A 27914-nucleotide genomic window follows, 5' to 3' on the forward strand; every position below is an offset into this window, starting at 1 on the left:
AGCTAAGGCCTGAGAACATGTTAATTCTGGAAGGGGGGGGCGTGTCCCAGGCAGGACACGTGAGTGAGTGGGGACGTGGCAAGTCGACAACCACAGGAGCTGTGTGGAGCACAGGACAAAGCCACTCCCTGAGCAGAAGGGCCCAGCGTGAGGCTCAAGGAAGGACAGCAACGGCTGCCTTCAACTGGGCGTACTCTGTGGGTGTGGGCCTGGAGTGTGTTCCCATGTGCACTCATGGGTCTCTTACCACAGTGCCTGTTCCACAAATGACAACAGCAAGTTAGTAATAACAACAGTGAACACACAGTAGCCTTTCTAGGTGTCAGGGCTGCCTAGGAACAGTGTCTGTGACCGACTCACCTGACCCTCGTGGAAGACAAGATAACTAGAACGCAGGAGAATGGACATAACATGCAAGTGGCCTCCAGGCGGAAAAGGAGACGTGGGGACCCAACCCCGGGCAGTTTGGCTCTGGAGTCCCAGTGTCCAAGAGCCAAAAGATGGCTCTGAATCTCCTGAGAAGGAGGGACTGATGAGGTTTGCCCTGTGCCAAGACCCCCAGACGCAGGGTGGAGAAAGGACTGGGGTGGGAGCTGACCCAGATGGCCACGGGGAAGGATCATGTTAAGTCCAGGGAGTAGCCTGGGCTGGTGGGGAAGGGATGGATTTGTAAGCGTCAGGAGGTCAGAGGACGGGACTTTTTGGACAGGGGCTGATGGAGAAGAGTGTGTGAGATCCGCTCCCAGGCCTGGATCATGTAACCGGATGGACAGTGCTGTCTTTCGCTGAAATGAAGATGTGTGAAGACGAAGGTCGTGAGTTTAGTTGGGCTCTGCTGAATCTAATGGGAGAGGTCAAGTGCACAGCAGACTGTCCTGCCTGCCACTCAGAGAGGAGATCTTGGGGGGCGGGGGCGCCAAGAAGTGAGAGCGGCCAGTGGGCAGGAGCTCATGGAGCCACAGGGCTGCCTGAGACAGCCTCAGGCCAGGGGGGACCCACACTCGGTGAGCTGCACGGCCCAGAGCAATACACAGCCCCTGGAAGTCGGGACTGCAAGGAACAGTCAGGGACTCGGAAAACCTCGCACAATGTAACACTGTGGAGGGTCAGCACCAAGGCCCGTGCGGAGTGTCTGACAGGCTGGATGGTGGTACATACTCTGTACTTCCTAGAGGCTGGGGGAGGGCAACGTCCAAACCCTAAAAAGTGGTGATATTGAGGGACGGGGTTAGAGATGATTTCTTTTCTTTGTTCCTCTTTATGCTTTTCTACATAATCACTTATTTAATAAATATTTGCAGCGGACCATGATCTATTTAACCAGTTCCTTACCATGGAGAGCGTGGTGATTCCAAGTCCCACCATTATCAGTACTGCTGTAACGAGCACTGCTGTACATACTTTGTGGACTCTGTCCTATTCTCCCACTTGTTCCCTATGGCCCAAGGGGACAAACCCTGACCACCCCCCCCACCAGTGATATCGAAATGCAGCTGATCTTCCTTTCCCACGAGTCCCTCAGCCTTCAAGTAAAGTCACCCTCAAGCCGCAGCCCACATCCCCAATGGCCAAGGAGAGGTGAGGTCACTAGGCCCAGACTGCTGGGTGGAGGGCACCAAGGAGAAGGAGTTTCGGGGGGCGGGGGGGGGCGAGACTCCTGTGCTCCCAGGAGCTCCGCTGAGGTGAGAGGTGCACACCTGGCAGCTGGATAAACTGGAGGTCACTGCTCACTGCTCTTCCTGATGGGAGAGGGGCCGCTGTCAGACTGGCGAGAGCCACGGGGAGAGAGCGAGACAGAAGGAGGTTTATGGGGGAGAGAGGAGGCCAGACTCAGGCCCGAGGCCTAGCGTCGATGGGCTGTGTGGCGCAGGCCAGCCCCAGAGCTGCTGCAGAGCCAAGAAAGCGCCGCCTCGGGAGACCCGGGCTGTGGGGCGGCAGGATCTGTGTGGGAGAGTGTGCGGACAGAGACCACCCGGAGCTCTGATGCACAGGTGTTTCTACTGCGCTGTGAGTCAGAGAATTCACGAGACAGAAGCCCCCTTCGACCCCCTCTCCTGGACCAAGGGGGCGGTCATCATCTGTCTCGACTGCACAGGGAAGGGCTGGCCTGGATGGGGCCCCACTCTGCTCCTGGACTCTGCAGTAGCCATACCCCTAGGTCAACCAAGCACTTGTCCGAATAACACAGAGCTCTGGCGGGTAACGCGCCCCGTGTGGAGAAATGCTGACTCCTGGCACAGCTGGCCAGAACGAGGAATCGGTTCTTACTTGTTCTACAAAGTAAGAAATTTGGATTCAGACTCATTAAACACACACACGCTTCTTTCTTAGTCCTTCCATAAACAAAACGTACACACACAAAAACCCCACGTGAATGTGGAAGATTTTGCCAGGACAATTTAAAAACCACTTAATACCCCATGAAATAAACACAAGCTGGTAAATTGAATGGACAGTGATATTAAAATATTTCACTAGCTGCTTTTTATGCCAAATTAAGCTCTGCAATTATATTGACATTCATGGTCGGCATTAATCTAAAACTATTTTAATACTTTTTCTAATTTAGCATGATTAATTTTTTCATTTAAGAACACACTCATTTTCAAGTTTTTGATTGTTTTCCTCTCCTGCTGCTTTGATTCCTCTTCGCTGGAATATTTAATTCACCAGGAATTCGTACGCAAAGGGATGGTCTGATTTTTCAGGACGTTTTCCTGGCTGGGAGCAAAGGTTTTACTCTTGTTTCCACAACAGTGACTTCCCCCACGCGGCAGACCAGGCCTCTGACACATTAGCTGTAAAGGACTTGAATTCACTCTACGTACACCTGCAAACTGGACACCCTGAGGCCGTTTTTAAAAAGATTACTGAATTGGTTGGCTAGGTGAATATTCTGCCTAGTGATAAATTTTAGAAGTTATGAGTCTGTGTTTTAAAAATTAAACTAATGTCTTTCATGTAATTTCTGCTGCCAGCAGGGGACCAGAAGTCGGGGGCCCTGTGGTCAGGTGCGGAAATGGGGACTGTGCGCCAGTGCCAAGCTAATAACTTTCCTGTGGTAAATTCATCAACAGAATCATTAATTCTGTGCTTGTAAAGAATTTGGCTCTTTAAGTCAAAACAAATGTGTCACATTTTGGATTCTTCTTCATGAAATATTTGTTTTCGCTTTTCAGCAGTTCTCTGCTAATTTGGTTTTAATAATACTACTACTAATAAAAAGTATACAAATCACAGTGCCAATTTCTTTGTCCAAGATGCACCACACTGTTGTAGCATCAATGACTCAGACTATTTCAGTCCATCCAGACACTAACGTCATTCGTCCATGGAGAACTTTTCGAGATAATTTACACAGAAACTGCCTTTACGTGCCAAGTGAAAAACGTGCAGCTCTAGTCAGTGGGATCTGAATTACAATCCTACCACATGCAGGTTGGCTTTATTCATCCTATTTATTAAACAGGAAGAAGGCGATGCAGTCAATTACGAAGCAATTACCTGAACAGTTACTGCAAACCTGGGCCACACGGCAATCAGAACGCTGCCTCCCCAGGAAGAGCACGCCCTTGACAGCTCTTCTGGATGTTCACGTGGCGCCGAGCGCACACCCGAACTTCAAGTTCCGCCATCGTGAGTCCACAGAGAGGCTGCCTCTGCAGCAGCCCCTTCTTAGGGGTGCAGGTTTCTGCATCCTTGGGACAGGAAGGTCTTGCCATAGAAGCAGGGGCCGGGACAGCGTCGAAGCACCCAGAGCCAGGAGAAGCGCTCAAGGTGCCTCCTCCGTGGTTTCCCCAGCGGGCACCACACAGACACCCAGAGGGCACGTGGTGACTGGCCAGCAGGAGATCAGTTCACGGCCAGGACCAGTGAGCAGGAGGCCTGGCCGTGCGTCAGGCTGGGGAGAGACCAGCGCCGGCTTTGCTGTTACCGTTTAAGGCCAGGCATGTCTGGCATCTACAGAAGGAAAGGCGGTCGGTGAGGGCCCAGCGGCCTTTATAGATGCCGCAAGGTTTCTACAGCAACCAAGGGCCCCTCCAACGCCACGCACCTCCTCCATTCTGGGCCGGCCTGGCACAGCTTGGGGGGCACCCCTGTTCTCCCTTCCAACCTGGGGGACTCTGATTGCGAAGGATCATGCTCAGCAAGGCCCTCCTGTCTGTTCCAGGGACCCCCTCAGCTCAGCCTCCCTCTCATTCCCTGGAACAGAGGCAGAGAGAGTAGCTCTTGGGGCCTTGCTTCTGCCTTGGCTGGCAGTTCGGCACTCAGACCGGCGTCCCTGAGCCCCGCACGGGGGGCTTTGGAAGCACCAAAAACAGATGCTGCAGGAGAAAGCCTGGCCCGTGGCGCAGTGAGGTGTGGGCGGAGGCCAGGAGGGTATCTCTGCGGAACCCTGACCGCTCTGTCTGCAGTGCTCTGACAAGGCTCAGAGCCGCTCGGAGCAGATGCTCCTGGTGCCGGGCTGCTTGACATTCTGCCGGGAAGGGAGCTACGGCGCTGTAAGGATGACTTGTGTGACACATGACAGCTTTCGGGGCTGCCGGTCCCTCAGCTTCGCTGCTCTAAGACCCCAGCCATCTGTAGACTCTCACTTCTAAGTCTGGGGCCCAGAATGTAAAATGGAAGCAGAAGATACTAACCAAAAAAGAATCAGAAGAAATTATAAAATAGAGAGAGCGAGAGGAGCCAGACCACCTGTTTTGAACAATGAAAAGAGAAGTCCCTCTGATTCGAATCTGCACTCCACCCTCAGTCCACTCCCCGCCCCCCCCCCGCCCCCAGCGGCAGCCTGCTCCAGATTTCCAAAACAGTATCATGGTGCTGCACCCCTGCAAGCCCTCCCCATGGACCCTTTGCTCTTCCAAAGGCCTTAACACAGCCCAGGAGGCCCGTGAGACTCAGTCCCACCCTCCTCTCCAGCCTCCCTCCTCACTGCCCCTTTGCGCAGCCCTCAGGACACTAACTGGCTGTCCTTGCTTCCTTTCTTGTGCCCCAGGGCCTTTGCGTCGGCTCCCCCTGCTGGGCCGCCTTCCCCCTTCCCCTCCCTGCCCTGCCCCCCTCACTCACTGGCACTCTCAGTGAGACATCACTTGTTCAGAGATGCCCTCTCTGACCCTCAGATTAGATCGGACCCTCCTGCTTCAAGGTCCTTGAGTTCCTACACTTTTCCTTTCTAGTTCCAATCATAGTTGTCTTCCCACAATCAGGAGATGACATCATGTCTCCTCCATCAGCCTAGAAGCTCCCGGCCCTGGGAAGGGGCTCAAAAATAGGTCTAGGATGAGTGAACCCCAAAGCCAGGGCTGCCAGGAAGAGAAAGACCTAATTGGAGTTGAAACTCTATGGCTGGAGGTAGGGGATGCGTCTGAGCATGGGGGCAGGACGGCCTGCGCTCCAGTCATGATGCTACTACTCACCAGCTGAGCCACTGGCTATCGATCGAGTCCCCGAGGCTCAGGGTCCCTGCCCGAAACATCATGGAGTTGTCGTGAAGTGAAGGTCATGCGTGAAGAGCACTTAGCATGATCAACGGTAGCTACCGCCAGGACCTTTACTGTGGCGGTTACTATAACTCATGGCTGAACGGCAAATGGAGAACTTCTCACTACAAAACCTTGAGCAGGTGGCTCTTCCATCCCACCTGAGCTAGAAGAAGCCATTAGGCCACACATAATTCTCGCTCAACCAAAGACTTCACCCATCACTAAGTTAATCACACTACCACCAGCTATGTGCCCTGTCTGTGCCCTTCCCTGCGGGGTGGAGATGCACTCACCCTTTCCAAAGGACGAGCTACCGTATGGATGGGATGTCTCAGTGCACACACCGCCTGACCCAGCCTCACTGCTCCGCTTCTGGGAACCTGCCCAAGGCAATGGCTGGACAAGGCTGAGGAGCCTGGCGCCCAGCAGGCCCGTGAGCAGCCACTGAAGGGTTACTGGGCGACCACGAGGCCGCTACCGTGCGGTTTCTAAAGGCAAGCAGGAGCGTCTCGGCGTCTGACGGCAGTGAGGGGCGGAATACATGGGGCCGCACAGAGCCGGGAACAGTGACGCAAATCACCTAACGTGGAACCCGGCGCAAACAGCAAGTGCAAGGCAGTGCGTGTGACACAATCTCCCATGTTAATGAAGTGTGTGCGTGTGAAAAACACACAGAAGGGTGTGCAGCACAGTTTCAACGGTGGGGCTGTGGGTGAATCCCATCTCTTCCCGCCTTTCCAAGTCCTCTGATTGTGTGTGTTCATTTCGAAGCCCCAGAGAAGGGGAAGGTGTTTTCCTTTTGAGGAAACGGAGACAGAAGAGACGACACAAACGCTCTGCTGAGAGGGCTTCCTAGGGGGCTGAGAAGTCTGTCTGTCCATGAGGCGATTTGAGAATGAGTCTGTCCTGTTTCTGTTGTATTTTCTCCATTGTGGGGGCGACTTTCTCACAAGTTCCCCCCNTGTCCTTTCTGCCCACCCTGCTCTGGGCAGCCCCCCCCCCCCCCGTGTCACAGATGAGAGTGAATGTGGCGGAGACATGATGCAATCTGCTTGGGGAGAAGTGGGCTGTGGCCAGTTTCTCTGAGGAGACAAAGGCCTCAAACCCTCTCCTCCAGGGCCTTTTATTGGTTTCTAATACACAGGAATACAGGGCGGCCAGGATCAAACAGTAGACAACGTTTCAAAGAAATCTGAGGGCTTACTATGAGCCAGAGTGTGTCAGGAACAGAGTTTTAGGGTTTCCTGCTCAAACCCTTAATGTATGAATGAAAGCACTCTTAGCAGAGCAGATTTCACAGGTTTATCAGCAAGTCTTTGTGATGCCAGATTTTCCCCAGGACACGCTCTAGCAAGGCAAGGAGCTGCACCCCTCCCCATCAGGTATTCAGGCTTAAGGGGATTAGAGCCAGGAAGCGCTTCTCCCAGAAAACATGGGGACTCGGGCTGTGTCAAAGCTGGGGGGGCGGGGGCAAGAGTCCATTGCTCTTTGTTGCAGTCCCCCCCCCCAGTCCTCCCATGAAGGCCTCCCAAGTGATCAAGTCTGGCTTAGGTTGCCCCTCCTCTGAGGGGTCTTACCCGTCATTGATTTCCGACCAAGCTTTGGGGACAGGGAGAGGAAACTGAGGCAGCGTCTGCTACCAGATACAGGCTTTGTCTCCTGCGGCTGGCACTCCCAAGATCGTCCCTCGCCCTTAGCCACAAGGAATCGAGATACAATTCCTAAAACTAGGCAGAGCTGTCTACAACACTCCATAGTATGATGTTTGATGTATTTTTATAAAATACTTTGTAGATGTGCAGCTGACATGTACAAAGCTGTAAATATTTAATGTTCACGAGTCAATGCGTTTGCAGATAAACACACACCTGGGACTCCACCACCACCATGGAGGCCACAGGCACCCCCATCACCTCCCAAAGCTGCTTCCTGCCATTATCATCATGATCATTTTCATTATTATTTTGTGTGCGTAGCAGGAATGTTTGACATAAGACCTGCCCTCTTTTAAATACACGACCCAGTATTGCTAGCTCCAGGCAGTATGCTGTAAGGCTCCAGAACATACTTTTCTTGAGTAACTGAAACTTAAAAACCTTTCTCCTGGGGCGGGGGGGGCGGGGGGGGGGGCGGGCTTTCCCAGGGGAGTTAGCTAACCCATGGAGATTGGAGAGGGCTCAGCCTGGAGCAAGTCTTTGATATGCAAACCAACACTGCTCCCCTCCCACCCCTCGCCCCCGCCCCAGGCAGCCAGCTTCCCTGTCCCTTGCATCCCAGGAGGCCATGTTCTTCTGCCTTAATAGCTTCTGAGCCAGGCAGCAGGCCACAAGGGACCATCCCTACAGCTGGGAGCCCACGGAAATTATTCAGACTGCCCAATCTCAAACTGCACACCCTGCCTGCCTTACCTTTCCCATGGAAACCCTGGTACAGACCACAGCCTCGGCCTCCCCCACTGTACCTTCTGCCCCTCCTGGGCGGCTGTCTTTCCCACGTGGCCCAGCACGGCGTGCCCCCAGTTCCTAGGACCTCCAGGTACGATAAACTGTCTTCGTGAGCCTTTCTGTGGCATCTCTCACAGTCGAACCTCACCGACCATCATGACCCACCACTACCCACCACCCCCACCTGGAGACCTGAAATCGCATGTCTGAAACATTGACTCAGTGATCCCCATACCATACTGGCCTGTTCACTGTAACTTTAGGTAAGTACGGACTCAAGCGATCAAACTCCTTTAACTTCACTTTTACAAGTTATTTTAGCTATGCTAGGTCTTTATTTACATTTTATATATATTTTAGTCCCAGCTTGGCGATTCCCACCCCAAGGCAAGTCCAGTAGAACTGGGACTGGAACTGCTCCGAGGCTGTGGATGTCCCTGGAGGAAACTGCCGTCTGGCCCGCACGGAGTCCTCCGGCCCGTGCACAAGGCAGATCCCTCCACTGACTTCAGTCTTCTTTAATTTCTCCCAGCAGCGTTTTATAGCTCTTCGGTTGACACATAATTCGCTAATTTTTCCTAAAAGAGTTCCAGTTTGCATGCTATTCTAAATCATACATTTCTCTAACTTGTTTTCCAACCACTCATATATTGATCTTGTTCCCTGTGGCCTTCCTAATTTCACCCACCAGTGTCAGTCGGTTTCCCACAGGGTCCTCAGCATTGTCCGTGCGTCTGTGCGTGTCGTCTGAGCTCCCCTGCTTTCTTTCCCGTCGGGGTGCACTCTGTTTCTCTTCCTTGCATCGCTGCCCGACGCAGGTCCGCCAGTGCCCCGCTCAGTAGAAGTGGTAAGAGTGCATGCGCGGGCCACTTCCCAATCACAAGTCGGACAATCTTATCGATTGTTTATAACAACCAACTTCTGGTTTCATCAGCTTTATGTATTATCCTCCCGTTTCATTTAAGCTGATCTTTACTGTTTCCTCCCTTTGGCACAGGTTGGGTTTATTAGTTTGCTTGTCCTTCTCCTTGTTTCCCGAGGCGCAAGCTTTGGTTATGGTTGAGCTGCTCCTTCTCTGTTGGAGGTAGGCATTAAGAGCTATAACTTTATACGTTTGGGCCAATTATTTTTTAAAGAAAATTGTAAAAACATGAGGGAGGACAGTTTATATTTTCCCACATTTTTACCACTTCGCTTCTCCTTCCTTTGTGTAGCTGGTGTTCCCACCCTACTGACACTCTCCTTCGCCTGGGGGACTTCCTTTAATATTCCTGTAGTACAGGTCTGTTAGCGGTACATTCTCTCAGCTTTTCTTAAAAAAAAAAAAAGGCTTCATTTTTCACCTTCATTTTTGAAGACTATGTTCAGTTAATATAGAATTTTAGGTTGAGTTTTTTCTTTCCACAATTTAACATGTTCCACTGTCTTGTGACCTGAAGTATTTATGATGAGATATCAGTTGTAGTTTCTAGCTTTGTAATGTGTCTTTTTTTTCTTTTCTTGCCAAATTAAAAGTTTCTTTTTTGTTCCTGGCTTTCTGTAATTTGATTATTATATTTCTTGGTGTTCTTTTATTTGTATTTTTCCCGCTTTATGTTCAAATTCATTGAGCTTGGATCTGTGATTTTATAGTTTGCATGAAATTGAGAAAAGTCTCCACCACTATTTCTTCAAATACTTCTCTGATGCCCCCACCCCCCACCTCCCCCGGCTCTGGGTCTCCACTCAACACTATTTCCCAGTTCACTGAGTCACTGTTGCTGTTAGTTTGATCCCACCCTTTCTTCTCCGGATGCTTCAGTTTGAGCAGTTTCTTATTGCTGTATCTTCAAGTTCACTCATCTTTCCTTCTAGTGTTTAATCTGCTATTAAGCTCATTGTGATCATTAGACTCTAAGATGGCCCTGACTGTCTCAACCTCCTACCATTCATAACCTTGTGTAATTGTCACCTCCTTCCGGTGAGCATATCCAGTGAGCGTATTGGTGACCCGCTTCCACAGGATACATCACGGGTGATGGGACATTATTCCTAGATGGGACAAGAGGTTATAACTTCTGTTTTGGTAGCCAACTCTCTTTATTATATTTCTGGCTTATATATTTGATAAAACAAGCTGCCACTTTGGAGAGATCTATGTGGCAAAGACATGAAGATGACCCCGTGGCAAAAGCCATCTGGGAACTGAAGCCCTGGGTCCAACATCCATCCAGAAACCCAATTCTTACAACCAAGAAAGCTCAGCAGCAGGTCCTCCTGGCTGAGCTCTCAGACGAGACCTTGGCCCTGACTGACTTGTTGATGACAGCCTTGGGAAAGACCGAAACAGGGGAGTCAGCTGAGCCGCTCCCAGATTTCTGAGCCTCAGGAACTGTGAGGTGATAAACAGGTGGTATTCTAAGTTGCTAAATTTGTGGTAATGTTGTACACATCAACCAATAACTAATACCCTCATCTGGTGAAATTCTCACTTTAGATACTGTATTTTTCAATTATAAAAGTTGTATTTGGTTCCCTTTCTATCTTATGACTCTCTTCTCACACTGTCCCTCTTTTCCTTTAAATCACAGATGATATTTATAATAGCTGTTTAAAAATCCTTACCTTCTAATTCCATATCTATGCTATGTTAGGTCCCATTTCTACCGTCTGATTTTTATCTTGGATATCGGCCATGGTTTCCCACTTCTTTATATGTTTAATCACATTTTATTGAACATGGGGCATTGGGAATGATACGTCATTGAGCGTCAGTTTCGCTGTCTTATTTGAAGAATGCTGGGTTTTGTTTGTCCGGCCCTTGCCGATGAGCTTGCTCACGTCTAGGTTTGCTTTTATGCTTTCCTGGTGAGGGGGGTCTAAAGTATTCTCTACTCCAGGGAGAGTTTGGCCCTATGATTAAATGGGACCCCGCTGGGGCTTCTACCAGATGCTCCGGGTGTTTGATAACACTTCTTCTCCCGGTCTAGCCCAAACGTGAACATCTCCCAGTTCTGTGTCAGTCCTGAGAATTTTTAGCGTGTGCCTGCCAGTGGTTGTTTCATCAACCGACCTTGTGGAGTTTCCTTTCACACATACTCAGCTCAGCATTCAGCCAAAGACTCGAGGGACCTACTGTGCAGATTGCTGGGCCTCTTTCTCTGCTTACCTGCCTTCTCTCCAGCACTCTGCTCTGCAAGTTCCAGTCGCCTTGGCCTCCCCAAACTCTGGTCCCCATCTCAACTCAGCGGGGCTCCTGGGCTCTGCTTGTTTGCCCCCGTCTTCATGCCGCTGGAAAAAGCCTCCGGCCAGAAAGCCAGAGATCACCATGTTCATTTACTCCTCTCAGTACCACTGTCCTGCATGTCTGATGTCCCAGGGACAACAGTCGCCTCTCTGCTTCGTCCAGGGATCTAGTTGGTTTTAGTGGAACGAGAAGTCTGCTGCCTGTCACTCTGTCATTGCCATTAGAGGTCTCTGGGCATTTTTAGAGATGTACGAGAGAGTGGGATCGGCATTTAACTCCGTCCTTGGGTTCCTAAGCTTTTTGCAGACACCCAGTAGCTTATTCACGGTGCGGGTATTGGGGGCGGTAGGAAGAAGCACCGGAAATGCTCTTCACCGGCTGTGTCATACGCTCAAAGCACTCACAACAACCAACCCCTTTGTTTCTCAGCAAATAATTTGTCAGTGTGAGACAAACACCCACCTGAAGCCCCTCAGTCTACCACAGACTTGTTTACTCTGTGGATTGTACCCAACTCCCTTTGTGAAAAGTGATGTGATCAGGATTTATGAACTAAGACCCTTGCTCTGATGGTAGGTCTGGAAATTTGAACTTGGAGGGGTCCCAGGAGACCCTGTGAGTCTCAGACATCTGGCATACTGCCAAAGAACCTCTGGCCACAGGGACCCTCTTCGTCCCCTTATAGAGGTACAATCTCCAGGGCACCTCCAACCTGGCTGATATTCAGAATCAATCACCTGGGAAGCTTTTTTTGAAGTTACGAATGCCCAGGTGCCCAGGCTACGCATCAGAGCCTTGGCAGCCCACAGTGACTCTGTTGCACACACGGGGATCACTCTGCTGTCCTGTAGTTTATAAAGCCAAGGAGCTCACAGCCGTGAACTCCGAAGACTTACAAAATGCCGGTGCCCTGTAAGCCATCCAGCATCAGCCCTAGAGGGATACAAAAGTCGCTGACTGCAAGGAGGGGAAGACCGGGCCCTCGGTCAGCATCTGTAATACAAGGAACCTTGCAGAGCGTCCTGGCCAACTTGACTGCCCCCCTCCAGCCTTTCCACTTCACAGAGAGAGAAACCAACTCCAGAGAGGATTAAGTGACAGGTCCGGTATCACTGGGTCCAGGGACACGTCACCCACCCCGAACTTTCCCTACTGCCTCCTAGACTTCTCCTAACCTTTAGAAGAGGATCCCAAATCCCCACCACACCTGAGCCCCACGTGACCTGGCTCCCGGCCCTTCCCGCACTCTTGTCTCTCTGTCCTGTCCCTGCTTTCCCGGTACACTGGTCCCTTTCTGTCAGTGGGAAGCCAAGGCCCTCCAGCCTAGGAGAGCCATGCTGTCCTTTCTGCTCAGAATGTCCTCCAGCTCTTCCCGGCCATGCCACTTTGTTCTTCGAGTCGCAGGCAGAATGTCCCTGCCTCAGGGAGGCCCTTCCAAACCTCTGAAGCCGGGCACCCAGCCATCACTGTCCTAGACGAGCCTGTTTGTCACCTGCAGCACTCACCTTGGAGGTCCTGAGCTGCTCACTGCTCACCATGGTCCTGTCTGACTCAGTGCCCAGCAAAGTGCCCACAGGCAGCGGGCTTATTACCATGTTTCTTGGATGAACAGGTGGATGGAAGAATTAAAGAATTCATCAACAACCAGCAAGTAACCAAAGTTACTTTGTCTCTAACATCCCAAGTGCTGTGAGAACAAAGAACTTCGCTGAGACCCAACAGAACTGGTGGCTGGAGGACAGACCCTGTGACCCTCCGCGGTGGGCTCCGGGGTCCAGGCTACACCCATGGCTATCCCCCAAAGACCCTGCAGCCAGAAGCTCCACTGGCAATGCCAGCCACGGGTTCCATTCTGAACACACTGCTGTAGGAAGTCCAGACACCCTGGCACATGGCAGGGCCCAGTTTCCCCCACGTGAAATCCTGCGCGGCGCCCCCACCAACAAGCGTGCCCAGCCCTGCAGGGCAGCCCTATCCCCCTGCCGTGCCGATGGGTCTGCACAAGCGAGGGAGGAGAATTTCAGACTCACCGGTGTCTACTCTGAAATATCCTGGGAATCGGGCTCCTCCCTCCATAGGCAGCAATTTTAAGCAGAAGCACCAACCAAGCACCTTTGAGGGACCACAGCCCAATTTTCTTCCATCACATTGTTCTCCTGTGGGCCCTTCAAATCTCCAACCACAGCATCCAACAAGACCTGCTTCCCACAGCATCGCATCCCAGCTTTCGATGTGGAGGCCGCCAGATGCAGGGCCAGCAGAATTAGAATCAGCATCTAACTAATGGGCGAGCTTAAAAGTAACCCAGGCCTCCAGCCTCCGGGTTAGACGGCGTGGCCCCAGCACTGTCCAGTACAATACCAGCCACATTTTAAATTTCCCAGTAGTAACGGTCACAAGGTAAAAAGAAACTGTTGAAACTAATTTTAACATACTCTATTTATTCAACATACTTAAAATATTGTTTTAACATGTAATCAGTGAAAGTATCAATGGGTTCTTTAACACGCTACTCTTCATACTAAGTCTCAGACAAGCTGTGTGTACTCTGCACCTCAGGCATACCGCGTTTCAGGTGCTCCACAGTGACATGGGTTTTGGACAATGCAGGACTCCAGCTACTCAGAGGTGGCACATGGGCACCAAACCCAAGCTGCCTGAGGACTTCCGCAGCAGAGAAGGCAAAGAGGAGGCTTGGGAACCCTGCTCCCTGCTCCCTGGTCCCTGCAGCCCTGGCCCATTCTGCCAGCCCTGGGGCTGGAGGAGGAACAGGCAAAGCTGGCGGAGGAAGCTGGGACTGCTGCTCAGGTTCTCTCTGGAGACTTGCAGTAATTCACTTGTACTTATTTGGCTTTTTGTAAACAACAGCCACACAATGCATCCCATTCGGCGTGAGCCAAAGGCACTAACCCCAAGGGACTCTGTCACTCAGACCCTCTTTCTGTAAGTAAATAACAAGGGGACTGCACGAGGGAAGGAAATGACACTGAACCAGAATCTGGGATCTCGTTTTTCCCTTTTAGATCCATAAGCCAAAATATTGCTAAAGCTTTTTATAAACAAAGATAATGAGTTGTATAATTTATGTAAATGAACTAATGCTGTTGCATTTTTCTGGAAGTAACATAAACTGCATTATTTATTTGACGTGCCTTTTGGAATAAAAATAATTATAATTGGATATTATACCTAACAGGTTTCTCCCATTGTTTTCTCATTTGTGTTTGTGGTTTTGAGTATAAAACAGGGACTCCCTGAATGCACTACTGGTGTGGCTCTCCTTTTGCACGTGTGAAAATGACAATGACCTTCAGCCAGACCAGGGCCCTGGACCACAACTCTGGGTTGAAGAAAATGCATGGGCCATGGGCCAGGCCTCGTCAAGCAGGTGGTGGTAATTTTCAACTAGCATGGGCTACTAGTTAATCAGCAGCCCATGGGGTACACCCAAGGTCATTTTCACTCCCTAACGTCGTCCCATCCTCATCACTCACAGGATGGTCTGTGACCAGCAGCAGCAGCACGCTCCTAACTCAGGCACCAGCCAGCCAACGAGTCAGAATGCCCAGGGGACACACATACACACACACACACCCCTTCAAGCTAGAGAAACACTTCCGCACATCATTTGCAAGGGCCAGCCCTTCCCAGACCCTCCTGCAGGAGAGAGCCGCGCACAGGAGGGCCCAGGGCGGGATCCCCAAGTCTCTGTCCCCAGTTCAGGGCATCAGCCCACATTCCCTCTCTCATCTCGCACATACTAAAACGAGCAATACGTAATCACACATTGTAATTCCTAATATTATAATATTAAGGGTACTAAAAATGCAAGAAAGGATAATTAAGCAAACTAAATTAAACAAGGATCTTGAAATACACAGCCTTGGAAATACTTTTGCTTATCTAGATGCCTGCTAACACGCCTGCCACAGTCACGCTCGCTATCCTTTCCTGACCAGGCCTGACCCTTTGCTATCTTTTTCTGATACTGAAAACACAAAATATGGTTAACAAACAAATGTAAATAGCTCTGATTCCTCGCAACCTTGTTTACGCAGAGAAGGACAGGCCTGAGGTGGTGGAGGGAGCTCCGTGGAAAACCCACGGATCTTTGCGAGGACCAACTGTTTGTGAGCAGCGGTGGGGCCCCGCTCCTGCCCCCGCGGGAGGAATAGGGCCCATTCACTCAATAGCAGGGTGAGGGAAACAAAGCAGAAGTACCTCAGACCAAAGGGAATGGAGGGTAATTAACTGAATTTATTTCATCTCATCCCCCTTAATCATGTAAAAACAAAACTCAGAAGTGTTCTACATTCTGGTTTGTGTCCAACACAATGTGCAAACTAATTGAGTGTAAAAAGCGTTGCTTTGCATTATATCAGTTAAAGTGTAACAATCGCTCTTCCTACCCCCAAGCTCTGTTTCATTTCTGTTTTCGTTATAATTCAGTCCATTCACAATATGTCATTGCAAACACTATTTGCAAAAGAAAGGATAAAAAAGCAGATTCTCTATTTCTTAGCGCATTTATTTTCATTTCCCCTCCTCAAGCTCTCCACATTTATACTGCGCTTCCATCTGGAGGGCTTAGAAAAGTTATAGACGGAGTTACCAGGCATAATGAGGCGCGCTCATCTGGTATTTAGCCTGAGAATTTTATTGCCAGGTGTTGTGAAAGAAAAAAACACACAGCCAAAAAATACTGTGCAGCGTTTCGTTTCCAAACATTGCATATCGTGGTTGAAAGTGTTCATCAATTTGGAAGGGAAGCAACTTCAGGGGGTTCACTTGCCCACCTCCCAGGACAAGGCAACCACCCGGCCCCGAGCCCAAGCCTCAGCCCCTCAAAGCGCCCGGGGGTGCAGTCCCCACGCAGGCCCGGGGAGGCGACCATCTCCAGCAGACCCTGGGAAATCTATGGGCCTGCTGACCCCATGCTCATCCAGTTGTGCAGGAAATGTAAAGTGAGTCCCTACTGCGCTTGGTGCTGCTGAGACCGAAGCTGAGAACGCCAACCAGGGCAGGGGAGAATCATCCCAGCCGCCGTCCCTTCAGGGAGCCCGGAAAGCTCAGTGAGAACAATGCCCACCCACAGCCAGCTGGAGAGACAGAGCTGGAGGGAGGTGCACTCTGCCCACCCTTCGGCCGGGGCTGCCATTTAGCCTGTATCGAGGATTTCACGGCCATTAAGGAACCAAAGGTCAGTAGCAAAGCACGCTTCCTCCCGGACTGATTAGGCTCGCAGAGCGCCGAGCACGCTCTGTTTGCAAGGAAGGACTGATGCGCAGTTTGGTGTATAGGCTTTGGGGAAACTGGCCTTCATATGGCCTTACGCTGACCACTAGGTCTAATTCCACATACAGAAGCACATGAGAAATGAGGGGCTTAAGGAAAATATCATTTTAGGTTGTCCACCATGGAAAGGGTTAGTTAAACGTGTTTCAGCTGCACTGCACAAGGGCCAGAAAGGAATCTTGGGGGAAACAAGGCATCTTGGGGTTTCCCAAGTTTGTTTCCCACGGCCTCATACAGAAAAGGTCACGGCACTTAACCGTGTGTCTGCTGTGCTGGAAAGATGAAGAAGTCATGAAGTGTTTCAGACTCAAGCTATCAGACACCGATACCTTTGAAATGTCCCCAGAAGGCATTCATTCACACTTGTCATCCTCACTCACCATCACCTGGCAGCTCCCCTGTACCACCCGTCCTCAAGTGGCGAGCTGGACGGCCACATCTGCCAAGCACACTCCGGCTCCGTGTGATCTGAGAACGAGCACAGCCCTGAAGCCCTCCCACCTGGGGTCCTTGGCACCGGCGGGATCCACCAGGTGGCCTTGGCTGCCTGCTGGCCTCTGCATGACTGGGCCCAGGGCCTGAGCCGGACCCTGCGTGCGCTGACCACACTCCCAGCGGCGTGTTCAGGTCTGAGACTCACTTGTGGTCTCCCTGAAATGTCACACAAATCTCCCCAGAAGTTTCAAGCCAAAGGGACACTACTGTGGTCTCCACCAGCATCTTAGGTGCTGAAACACAGAGATCTCAGCGGAGACTTTGGCCTGAGAAATCGGAAACGAGAAGACAAAGACATGGAGATTAAAGGACCGTGAGCGCTAGACACTGGCCATGGGACAGAAGCAGATCACCCAGGAGAACTGGGTACAAGGAGCCAATGGGCGGGGAAACCACAGCCACTCGCTTAGAATTCATGTAAGTGAAACGCTGGGACCCTCCCCTGGAGAAGAAATCACTGACACGTGGGCTCCCTCAAGGCAAGCTTCTCAAGAGGCCCATTCCAGACCGAGTAGCAATCCATATTCTTCCCCAGAAACAGCCAACCGAGCCTCAGATTTCCTTATCACCACAGATACATGAATCATTAAGCTGCAAACCAGCAGAGGTTCAGTTTATCACACGCCACCTAGAATATTTAATGAAATAAATTCCAAATAATCAATTCGTGAGGAGTCAACCTCTCCCACACTTTTGTAATAAATGTCTCCTCCTTGCATCCGTCATAAAGCTGCTCGTAAGCTGTGGCGGCCGCGATGAAAGAGCAAGCCCCTGGTTTCCTTGGGGCGTCGTGCGAACACTCGAACGCGGACAAAGAGCACCTGCACCCTGCCTGCGGCCTCCACGCCAGGGGGACATTGCCACTCAGCACCTGCAGGCTGCTGCCAAAGCCCTGCCAGCCTGGGGACACAGGCGGCTCAGCCTCTCTCTTCCACGGCATCCTGACCTTTAACCCGCCTTTGGCTCAGCTGTCCCGGAACAAGGGAGCTCGGGGCGCCTCCTCGGGACTCACCCCGCCCTCTCCACAGAGCCACAGAGCGGAGCCGCGGGCACGCGGGAGAACCAGGACACTTCCCAGCCCCACTTCCAAAGCGCCCTTTGCGAAAGACGCTGCCCCTGTCTTCAGGCTGAGCACAAAGAAGCCCGTGCCCCCTGGGCGTGCTGCTACTGAAAGAAGAGACCCTGCCTCTCCCAGGGCAGCAGGACTCACAGTACTGATGCGACCGTTGGCATGTCATGATGAAAGCGTTAATTCATTGCAGAGTTATGAGCTGAGTATGAACACCCTCAGGCTGCAAACACGAGTTCAAGGACATACCACTGTGTGCAGATTCAAGTCCTTAAAAGGCTTGTGGCAAGTCCTTGGTCATCCCCCATCAATCTCTCACCAGCTCCCATAGTGCCCTGCTCCTTCCAGAACCTGCTGCCATGACCCAGAACGGGGGGGGGGGGGGGGGGGNCATCCGTCATAAAGCTGCTCGTAAGCTGTGGCGGCCGCGATGAAAGAGCAAGCCCCTGGTTTCCTTGGGGCGTCGTGCGAACACTCGAACGCGGACAAAGAGCACCTGCACCCTGCCTGCGGCCTCCACGCCAGGGGGACATTGCCACTCAGCACCTGCAGGCTGCTGCCAAAGCCCTGCCAGCCTGGGGACACAGGCGGCTCAGCCTCTCTCTTCCACGGCATCCTGACCTTTAACCCGCCTTTGGCTCAGCTGTCCCGGAACAAGGGAGCTCGGGGCGCCTCCTCGGGACTCACCCCGCCCTCTCCACAGAGCCACAGAGCGGAGCCGCGGGCACGCGGGAGAACCAGGACACTTCCCAGCCCCACTTCCAAAGCGCCCTTTGCGAAAGATGCTGCCCCTGTCTTCAGGCTGAGCACAAAGAAGCCCGTGCCCCATGGGCGTGCTGCTACTGAAAGAAGAGACCCTGCCTCTCCCAGGGCAGCAGGACTCACAGTACTGATGCGGCCGTTGGCATGTCATGATGAAAGCATTAATTCATTGCAGAGTTATGAGCTGAGTATGAACACCCTCAGGCTGCAAACACGAGTTCAAGGACATACCACTGTGCAGATTCAAGTCCTTAAAAGGCCTGTGGCAAGTCCTTGGTCATCCCCCATCAATCTCTCACCACCTCCCATAGTGCCCTGCTCCTTCCAGAACCTGCTGCCATGACCCAGAACGGGGGGCAGCAAGTATCATCAGTGGTCTAAGTCCGGCCCTCAGCTTGTCTTTGTAAGTAAAGTTTTATTGGAACAGTCACATTCACTTCTTAACTATCATCTACGACAACTACTGTGGTAACTGAGACACAGAGTGTCTGGCCAGTAAAACTGAAACTATTTACTGTCCAGCCCTTTACAGAAGAAGGCCATCCTTTCATCCATCCATTCAAAAAACAATGCTCCCTGGGCCCCAGATGTGTACCAGAGACCACGCCGAGCCTGGGCTGCAGCGGCGGCCAGCAAGGGCCCTGCTGAGCGGAGCCGCACAACGCAGGAGGGGACTGCTTCCTGCGGAGAAGACAGGCCCCGGGGAACTTCTCGGTCACGGCCAGTGGGGGTGCTCTGCTTCCACAGCCCTGCTATTCTCTCCTTCATGGCCAAGGGCAGAATGAGCAGTGATAGCTGGATATCTAAGTTTAAGTGCTGGGAGTGAAATAATGAATACCAGACCAACCTGTGAAATTTTCCTTTGGACTCTTTCTAGGATTAAATAAAAACAAACCCTACCTGCCTGGGGCTGAGCCACCGAGGAGGACCCTGGATGGGCGTGTCACTCCTTTGCAAAGGGCCTGTGCCTGTGAATCAAGAGGCACCTTCCTGCAAGGAGACTGTGCCTGGGCAGATCCAGGTGTGGCCCGGGGGCCCACACTGCTAACAGGCTCCCAGGCGAGGCTGACACTCTGACACATGGACCACACTGCGGGGAGCAAGCAGCCACAGGGCCACAGGTTTTGTGTGAGTTCTGAGCGTTCTGCAACAGGAAATTAAGGCATGCCCTGAAGGGCTCACAGCATTCACTACAAGGTGCTGGAATTAAGAAATTCGAAGAGAAATGGAAGGCCGTTTCATCTGCCTAGGAGAGAACCTCCGGAACCAGCAAGGTGCTTTTTCATGAAATCACCCGCCTTCCGCCCACAGTTCTGGCCTCATATAGAGGCAGGGGAAGCAGAGAGCCACTCAGCAGCCAGAACCCCCACAAGGGAGAGCCCTATCCAAGCAGCCTCCCCCACCCTCCGGCCCAGCAGCTGTGCCCTCTTTCATCTGCGAAGTGGCGAAGTAAAGCTTCTCTGCTCTCACTCCCACTGGGAGCACAAAAGCCCTTCCCTGCGCCTCTATTTTCCCGTCTTTTGGGCTGGCCCGTGGGAAGCAGACAGAGCACAGTGGGCCCGATGAGTTCGCAAAACATATCCCTTCCCTGTGTCAGTGACTAATGTCAGCTAGAGAGGGTTGGGAGTGACTCTTCTAGGACAAGCCTGGGGATCTGCGCCCTCTGCACAGGGACTGCCCCATAAAGAGACAGCCCCAGCGCCCGTGACAGGAGAAAATCTCACCAGCAACATTAGGGAATTGAAAGACGCGGAGAAGATCAATAATTTACTATTCGGCCAAGTGAAGGCCGGAGACACTCTTCACCCAACGCAGACAACCGTGTCTGGTCACTGACCGCGGGGGTGGGACATCGGTCATGCCCTGAAAGGCGTCCCCAGCTGCTGACGCAGCCATCCGTTACGCTCACAGAACCAAGGCTGCGTCCTGGATAACTTCAGACTCTGCATCTGCTGCGGACTGAGGCCCGGCGGAGGAAGGCCCCCGGGTGCATTCCGACAGGGCCGGCCCAGGGTTTCTGCGCAAAGTGAACGCGCTAAAATTCCCCTTCGTGGCCGCACGGGCTCATCAGCAATGACGTCAAGGGGCTGTTCCGGTAATAATCAAATACAAGTTCAGCATACCAAGTTGACAGCCCGCTGCTCTACCTGACAGGGAGTTTCTAGCTCCATAAGGCTCAAACTGAGTTTTAAAAAGGAAACTGCAAAGTGTTTCACCTATTGTAACCTACCAGGAATAGAAGGAAGGCACAAACTACAAACACATTGCCTTCGCGATCTTCCCAGCAAGCCTTTCACTCACACACGCGGCTCACGCAGCTCTTCCTTTCTCAGGGTTACAGCCGCCGAAGGTGCAGAGGAGAGGCCCCCGCAGGACTAGCACCTTGGGGTTGAAGAAGCAAGAGGGTCCCCGGGCCTGGTAGTGCTGGGCTTCACTAGCACACGGTCAAGGGTGCCTCCTCGGCAGCAGCCGGTGTCCACGGTTCCCGCATCAACAACGCATCTGCAGATAAACCAGCTCACCTCCTCAAGTCTCCCATAAGGACAGTACCGAAGCAGCCAACTGCCTGCAAGGACTCAAAGGCAACTGCCCTGACGGCCGGGGGGCAGCCAGGTGAAAACACAGGATGTCCCTAATCGTGGGTTTCAGACAACGACAGACACTACTCCAGTGCAAGTATATCCCAAACACTGCACACAACACAGTGTACTGAAAAACAGTTTACCGTTCCTCTGAAATTCAGATGTAACTGGCATCCTGTCTCATATGTGCGTGCACGCCTGTGCAGGGCGAGAGAGCACGCAGCCCTCATGCCCAAAGGGAGCAGATCCTGGAAGCTGAAGGCTGCAGCTTCAGGACAGTTCATAGCAGGAGAAGATGAACACAGCTCGTTACCCTGAGTGCAGGTCGACATGGGAACATCGAAAGCTCCCAAAAGGCCTGGATGAAATCAGAGCTAAGGGGGCCCAGTCCCACAGGCAGGTCCCACAGGGAGCTGGATGACAAACCCCCAACCACTGAGAGCGTGGCCAGGGCCCCCCACCCTCTCCTTGCAGCCCCTGGTGGCTGAGGGAGCGGCAGGTTCCTGGCTGGAGAAGCTGGGTGGTAGGGGCTCTTCCCCCTGACTGGCTGGAGGTAGAATAAAGGGCGGCCTGGTGACCAGAAGGGACCCATCACTCCTACTAAAGACCCTCCTCATCTCCGGTCTTACTTGAAACCTGTACTACAGGGCACAGCGCTGAACTTTAACCCTTCACTCCCCGGCCTCCATGATCTAAGGACACACCTTCTGGGATCGGGTGTTTGGAAGCCACAGTGGTACAGTGATGAGGAAACTGGAAATCTGGAATCAGACAGACCTGGGTGGGATCTTGGCTCTGTTCCTAACCAGCTAGGGATCGCCGGAAACACTTCGTACCCTCCTGGAAATTAACTGCATCCGCAAAAGCGAGGATACTGACAGTCCCTCCCTAGCAAAGATGTTGCCAGTCGCCGAGTGCTGAATGAGATGACGCCCGTGAAGCGATGGACACAGGGCCAGGGGTTCAGGAGGTGTTCAGTCACTGACACTGTCTCTGTTGCCGTCACCGACTGGCTGTGGTCAGGGAAGAGGGGGCCTTGGGAGGGAGAAGCCAAACCGCCAGGCCGGCCAGGCCTCCAAGAGCCCAGCAGCACGGAACAGGGAGGGCTGCTGCCACCACTGAAAAATGCAGCCAGCGTAATGCTATTTATTAGTTAAAATTTTTATTTTAACTGTTGGGTAGAGACCCGTCGCCAGGGATGCCAGGTAATTAGACATTAAGGAAAGACTATGGATTGGAGCTCCTGAATTGATTCTACCCCAACACACATCCAGGTAACAGGAAAGTAAGTGTTAACATGTTAGCACACCAGCGGTTGCTGCACAAAAATTTGGATGATTTCAAGTCAGAGGAAGCCCTGGGAGACCTCCCCCCTCCACAAGGTGCCACTGCACGGATGGCCCTCCCCACTGGAGCGGGTCACGAAGTCAGGACCCCACTGTCACAAGCAATTGGCACCAGGCAAGAGAGGCAGCAAGACTGGGAATCGAAGACCTGGGTTTCAAGTCCCAGACGTGCGACCATGACTGCATCGCAGGGTGGGGGAGTCCCCGCTGAGGGGCACCTATGAGGACTTGGTCAGTCTCGCCGCTCAGAGCAGTTCCCGTGGTGACCTGCCCTGCACCGTGCTCAGGGGACCACATTCATTTGAACTCCAGAACCTGTGCAGTAACAATCGCCAAGTCCTGTTGAAACGACCAGCTTTATGTTTCTGTAAGTTTTTCAGGCATGATTCTGCCTTACTTGCCTCTCTATTCTGTACTTAACAGATCATCGGAGTCTAGAAACTAGGCTTTCTAGCCCTTGGAAAATGCCAGATAACGTATGTGCATTGACCTGAGCAGAGCTAATATGAAGCCAAGGAGGACACTTCCGTAAGGAAGGTATCGGATGGCCTGGTGGGCACCTGCAGGGCAGGAATCGCGACTCTGGCTGCCGAAGACCCAGGAAGAGACCCCAGGCGGCGCCAGGGTCACAAGGCCAACACGGGCTCAGGCAGACACAGCAAGTTAACAGACTCTGAGCCAGGACTGCTGACGTGCAGACTGACAGGCACATGGTGACTGTGAAGGGGCCTGGTGTGAAATAACAGGTCCACAGACCAAAGCCGCACAGTGGGTTACAGAGCAAACCTATGTATTCTCCTTAAAGCCTACCGTGCAGCACGCAGGCTCACTGGAGCAGGGAGCCTCCGCTGCTGAGCTGGTCCATCCCCAACTTCCTCCTTGTCTGCTCACTGCTCTTTCCCAAACTGGGCTCGGGTGCCACACGTGTTGCGGCTGGCTATTTTAAATGTTTTTCCATCAGCCGCAAGCAAGATACCTATTTATCTTATGGCTGCAAGCAGAGCTGAACCGATCTGGCATTGCCACGAGGCAGACAGTTATTTCATGCCCTGTTAATTCCTAATGTGGTAACTACAATATCATCCCTACTTTTAAAAGAGGTGTTTTTTTTCTTTTTAATATGTGTCCTAAGTGTCCAAATAAAGAACATCAGTCCTAATGAAGCTGAGTCCAAAAACACAACCTCGTTACCGCTGCCGCCGCGCTCACAGTGGGCTCGGAGCTCGCAGGCTCCGTCACGTCAGCAAAACTAAATGCTCTTCACTGCTGAGCAGTCCGACTGGAGATGACGGCTGGCATTTCTGCTGGGCAGACGGTCCGGGCCGGGGGGTTCCTGTCCACCACAGAGCAGGCTCGGTGGGGAAGGATGTCTTCGTGCAACCACAATTGAGCCAACAGCCTCTGCAGTGACCACCCACGGTTTCGAAGGCAGGACACCCAGCAAAGCCCGCCCCGCAACCAGGGCAGAGGAAGCCCTGTCCCCGCAAGGTGAACATCTGGTCTGATGGGGCTGGACGATACTGACACCACACTGCTGGCACCAGCTGCTTCAAATCACGCTGCCTGTTTTCCAGCGGCCTCCATCACTGCCCAGGGCGACTCCCCATCCAGACCCCGGTGCTGCCTACCTCCAAACACTGCCTGGTCCCCTATGTCTATGCCGCCTCCTAAGCCCAGATCGGCCTGGGTCCCCCTCCTATGTGCCTGCTCCACGGGGGGCCTGTAACCCTCTATCCCAGCCCTCAACACCCTGCGTTACAGTTGCGTGCTTGACCTTTGGCCTGCCTCCCCCAAACCATGAGAGTTCTTGACATCGCTGCACCCTCAGCACTTGTCCCAACCAAGGTAGACAGCCGGCTGATGCATGAAGGGAACACGCGGACTGGACCTGAAAAAGGACACGTCCTGCCCAAGAGCCCAGGAGCAACTGGTGTCAGGGAGGAGATTACGCCGAGTGTCGGGTACACCTGGCTCAGTCCCAGCTCCACGGTGGCTTATGGTGGGAAGTGGGGAGAGAGAAGCCCTCTCTGAGCCTCAACCCCTCATCTGTGAAATGGGCCTAATCAGCGCTTTGTGTGGGTGTTTTGATGGGGGTTGAGGAAGACAGTGCATCTGGTATTCGGGAGAACTGTCAGCCTGTGGCTGCCGTTGTACTTAGCACACGGCTCCTCTCTACAGCAGGAGCCCAGCAGTGAAGCAGCCGAGAGGTAGGTGGCCCGCAGCCGGCCTGGGCTCTGACCCCTCACACTTCCCTGGGAGAAGCGCAAGAACAGCCCACACACTTCTGAGGCCTCTCAAGTGAGCCTGAGATGAACCCTTCTGTCTTGGACCCAAGAACAACACCCTCTCCGACTGGCTTCAGGCAGACCACTAGACCCCTGGAGCAGCAATCCAGGAGGCAAGGGGACACTTTAGGGGTGCCCTCTACTCTCAAGGAATCCCCCCATCATTCCCCCTAATAAGCAGGCATAAGTCTGAGTGCGGGGCAGGACCGACTTCAGGCCTGCTGAGACTTCATCTCATAGATACGGACACCGCAGCACCCTCCTGCTCCCCCCTGCCAACCTTTGTCATCCCCGAATCCTTATCGAGCTAGCGTAGCCTTGGCTCACAGACAAGACAAGTCATCACGGACCTAGCGGCTCATCAGCTTCAAACGTGCTGCCCCATCCTGAGCCTGCTTGAGAAAATCAATGTGCCTTTGAGTTGCCTGTTACCCAGGGCCCCAGCCTCTGAGAACAAAAGAAGCTAGACTGCTGAGCTGTTCCCAGGACGGGGCTGGAAGTTTTCCTGGCCTGAGGGGAGACTTATAGCAAGTGATATGTTAAATGGTACATCCAATATCTCTATTGTGTCCTTGAACTGAGGCAACCCGCTCAAGTGGCAGAAAATCACAGCTCTGAGGCCCCACGCAGGGTGGTCTACCCACCCCTCCCCCTGCCCCAGTGATAGGGGTAGTTGGCTGGCACAGCGCCTGGCGTGAGGTGGGTGCTGAGTCGCAGGAAACTGCCTGAATGAATCCACGGGAGAAAGCAGGGTCCAAACCAGGCAGCCCCTCCTCCTGCATGACACAACCCCCACTGCCCCGCATACCCACAGTGCAGTTTGCTGGGTGGGAAGGACCACCTGCCTGCTGTCTCCTGCATGACCTGGGCTGCCCAGCCGCCAGTCCAGATCGGAGCACCTGCAGGGCAACGTCAGGGGCATACACAGCCGCTCCCGCCAGCACAGTCTTTCTTTGGGGCTGTTTGCACAACATGCCCATGGTAGACAACACAAGAATGTGTGCATCTGGAGATGATGGAAGAAAACCTGAATTTGAACCAAGTGGGCTCCCAGCTCTCATCCATCAGTGTGTGACAGGCTGAAGGACAAGTGGCACTTCTGAGGGCTGGTGGGCAGGTAGCTAGTGCAGCCACCATGGAGCAATTTAGCTGCGTCCAGGACGCCTGGACCCACTCAGCCCTCACAGCCGGCAACTCCAGGTCCGGTCACACACGTGCACAGACAGACGTGAAGCACCGTGATGCAGAAAAACGGGAAGGAATCTCCGAGCCCGCCCACCCGAAGTGGCCCAGTGCTTCCACAGTGGACACTGCAGAGCGGTTAAAAGGGGTGCGGAGACCTGAGTGTCAACACAGACACGGCCCCACCACGATGCTAGGAGGAGGCAAGCTAGGGAACGCTGTATAAGTCACACACACACCCCCCACCCGGCTTCAGGAGCTTAGCTGGCAATCCCCCGACCTGGGAAGCCTCTCTGGCCATCGTGGCCACTCTGACCTCCCAGCACTTTCTTCCCGAAAGTGCGGGGCTCTGCGGTCCTCACACCATCTGTGACTCTGAGTACAGACAAGGCTGTCTCCTCAGTGTAACTCAGGCTCCCGTTTCTCTGTGGCTCCCATGGGGCCCTGTGCAGAGTGGGGCCCCCATCAGAGCTTGCTGGAGGACTGGATGGGACCATTTCCTGAACCCCTCGGGAGAGGCCACCACACCATGCCCTTGCCTGGGGGCCTCTGTGTCCCAGGACCTGAAAGCATACCTCCCTGCTGCTGGCCAACGCGTGTCCAAGCCCACCTGCTCTTCCCACTGTTCCTGACACTCACACCCGGGAAGTCCCTCACGAGAGCCCCTCACGGTCCTGTGCCTCCCCTCCTCTGTGTTCTGTGGGTCCAGATGGCCCCCACCCATGTGCCTACGTGTTAGCCTCAAGTGTGGGAACCACACTAACTCCGAACACAAACGTGGCCTAAAAATAACCTGAAATCATTCTGACCACATCCGGGGACACTCCTCACTTACAGCACGGGGAGGAAAAGGGGCACGGACTTTCTTCCCCCCGGGCGCCTGCATGGCTGCTGAGGACTGATTCCACCTCACTGTCACCTGCAACCACATTCCCGATTCACACGCCACTGAAAGGAGACCTGTGGGCCCAGGGGCCGTGTGAGTTCCCAGAGACCCCACCCCTCAGGGGAGCGCCCTCGTTCTTGGCCCCCCGCCCTCCTCCACCTTTTCCTCCACTCAGATAAGGACAAACCCACACACCCCTCAGGCCCGAGTAACAAAGGCTGATCTGTGTACACAGTCGTGGCACATCCCGGAGCTGGTCCGGACCAGCACATTCGGGGCGATCTGTGTTTTGCTGTTTCTCACAGTTGATTCAACCATGCTGTGCAAACAGCGGATGGAGGAGAACATAGGAAACTGGAATTTCTCATATCAGGACTTTTCTTTGTTCATCATCATAAAGCATTGTTATTGGGTGTTCAAAAAAACCACGGAAAACATAAAACAAAGTTCTCTCTCTCTGCAGGGTAGTACGACAAAAGCCATTGGATGCTATTTTTAACGTGCAGAGAAGTGCATGATTAATCTAGAGAAGGTCATGATGACAAGTTCGTCACACAGAACGTCAGCATGGAGGGGGAGCGGCCGAGCCCACGTGGACTGACGGTCCCTTCAGCCACGTGGCACCAGCGGATTCCCAGAGCCCTTCCTGCGACCGCTTCGAATAACCAGGCGATCGCAAGCCAGCTTCTTGGCTCTTGGCTTAAGACAGCACCTGCCCCTCCCAGGAAGACCCTTCACGAGGACCCACAGACACGAAGAAGCAGGTGCTCGCTGCCGAGCAGGCTGCGAGTGCACCGCGGTCCCCACCCTTTCCTCTGGCGTCGTGGCACGGGGCTCGGGCCCTGGAACCCTGGGA

General features: G+C 53.0%; 1 protein-coding gene across 1 annotated transcript in view; it reads right to left on the bottom strand.

The window, feature by feature from the left end:
• The window catches only part of CAMTA1 (calmodulin binding transcription activator 1), a 722747-nt gene that overhangs the window by 326450 nt on the left and 368383 nt on the right, over positions 1-27914 (bottom strand). The window lies entirely within an intron of this gene.

Source organism: Sturnira hondurensis, unplaced genomic scaffold (assembly GCF_014824575.4).
Source record: "Sturnira hondurensis isolate 20B ecotype Veracruz unplaced genomic scaffold, ASM1482457v3 Scaffold0013931, whole genome shotgun sequence".
NCBI lineage: Eukaryota > Metazoa > Chordata > Mammalia > Chiroptera > Phyllostomidae > Sturnira > Sturnira hondurensis.